Genomic DNA, 2146 nt, shown 5'->3' on the forward strand with positions numbered 1-2146 from the left:
GTCTGCCGTGTTGATATGAAAAGAAAAATATTTTCCAGTTCAAATGTGTCTCCACTTGTCCTTGGCACACTACAGGTACCCTGAGAAATACTTGGATGCATATGATGTAAATACATGTAGTGTCTTGAAATTTCTTCAGTAGAATTTCTAGTTCACTCAGTTGAAAACAAGCTCTGGTTTTGTTTTTCCCTTTGAAACGGTTTGCTTGTGCAGGTGTCAACATCGTAATCACACAAAACAAGTTGCAGTATGTTGACAGGCTGACTAATGCACTGTCACAGCTCCAATACCAACAGATAGCCGTTGAGAACAATGAACGAATGTGACTTGTTTTTGTTACGTAAATAAACTGCCCACAAAACACATAGTGCCTTAGAAATTCTCCTGAAGAAATTTTAACACAATTTTAGGTGTGTAAAGTCCATTGATAACAAACTCAATTTTTCCCCCACTTTGAAGCGGTTAACTTGTGCAAGTGTAAACGTCGTAATCACACAAAAACAACTGCACCAAGACCCTTTGGAGGAGGTGATCTTTGTCCGGTTCAATACAAACTCCAGCATTTATAGTGTGAATCTGATGCAATCCAATTGCAACTTTGAGAACACAGAACTTTCTTCCTGTATTTAATATGTTGCTGCTGCCACAGACACATCTGATCAATAAGCACATTAAATGTTCTAATGTGGTTTGTAGTCATGCATTTTTAGTTCACTTGGAGTTTTTTCTATGTCAAACGAAACCATAGGAAAACACTACAAGCTTACAAACCAATGAGCTGAGTAAACAAATGACAGGTGTGAAAACACCCTTAAAGTTTAGCTGAGCGCTAAGTATAAAAGCCAGAGTACTAGCTAACTGTGAGATAAGTTAGTGCCAGATTTGTGCAACTTTTTGCATTCACTTTATTTATGTATTTGAACATTTTAAAACTGCATGTTCAAAGTTCAAGAGAGATTAGCCAGTGCCACTGTCACGGTTCTGGGTCAGTTTCTACCCAGTATTTTGAGTTTATTATGTTTTGGTTTAAGTTTGCATCAGGGATTGTTTTCTTGTTCTCTTGTTGTGTTAATGATGATGATGATTATGATTATGATGTTTATTATTAGAGTTTCATGTTTCTGTTTGTGTTTAGGATTTGTTCTTCGGTTGTGTGTGCTTAGTATTTGTCTAGTTCCATGTGTCATTTTCTGTCTGTCTCTCTATGTCGAGTCTGCGTCTTAGTGTGATGGTTTCTTGTTCCTGTTTTATTGTGAAGGTCTGCGTCTCATGTGAGTGTGTTCAGTTTTATCTCTGTCTCGTCTTGTTGATTATTCCCAGCTGTGTCCACCACTTGTGTGTAATTCCCCTGTGTGTATTTAAGTCGTGTCCTCTGTCATTGTAGTTGCTGGTCCGTCTGCGTATTCACCATGTTTCATCCGTGTGTTCCCTGTCGTCATCATCATGTACCATCGTCTTCCTTCCTTTATGTTCGTGTTCTTGTTCATGCTCTGTAGTTTAGTTGTCCCAATATAGTTTAGTTCTCCGTTTTGCCGTTTACCGCTCTATATTTTTGTGTTCAATAAATCACCTTCACACCTTCACGACTGCCTGCGCTTGGATCCTCTTTTTCCTTTTTCACACGGCTCTTCTCATTCGCCGTGACAGCCACTCATGAAGTAAAATTAAAAAAAAAATCATGTACACCCCTCCAACATTAAATGTATTGGTATTATAAGGCGTTGTGTTGGAGTATACAGGATTGTCTAGTTAGAAATGTAGAACTTTTATTGTCATTGTACAGTTGCTTGCACAGTGAAATGAGATGGCAAGACCACAAAAGTGTGAAAGTAAATGTTGGGTCTAAACTCAGACCCCGCTGTCTCTAAGACTTATTCCCATGAAAGAAAAGCAAGGCAACAATCGGTTTCTTGCGCAAGGGAAGCCCTCATCTGTGTCCAGCACGACAATGAACCCCAAATGGTGGCCTCCTCTCGCTGCCTTTTTATTGACAAACTTCAAACAATACTTTACAAAGCACCTCCCCTTGCAACCCCCCTTTGGTTACTTGTTACATAGACAAGGACTGTATGTAAGAGAGTGTGTGTGTGTGTGTGTGTGTGTGTGTGTGTGTGTGTGTGTGTGTGTGTGTGTGTGTGTGTGTGTG

This window comes from Haplochromis burtoni, unplaced genomic scaffold (assembly GCF_018398535.1).
Source record: "Haplochromis burtoni strain Fernald_Lab_line unplaced genomic scaffold, NCSU_Asbu1 Contig_2416, whole genome shotgun sequence".
In the NCBI taxonomy this organism is placed as follows: Eukaryota; Metazoa; Chordata; class Actinopteri; order Cichliformes; family Cichlidae; genus Haplochromis; species Haplochromis burtoni.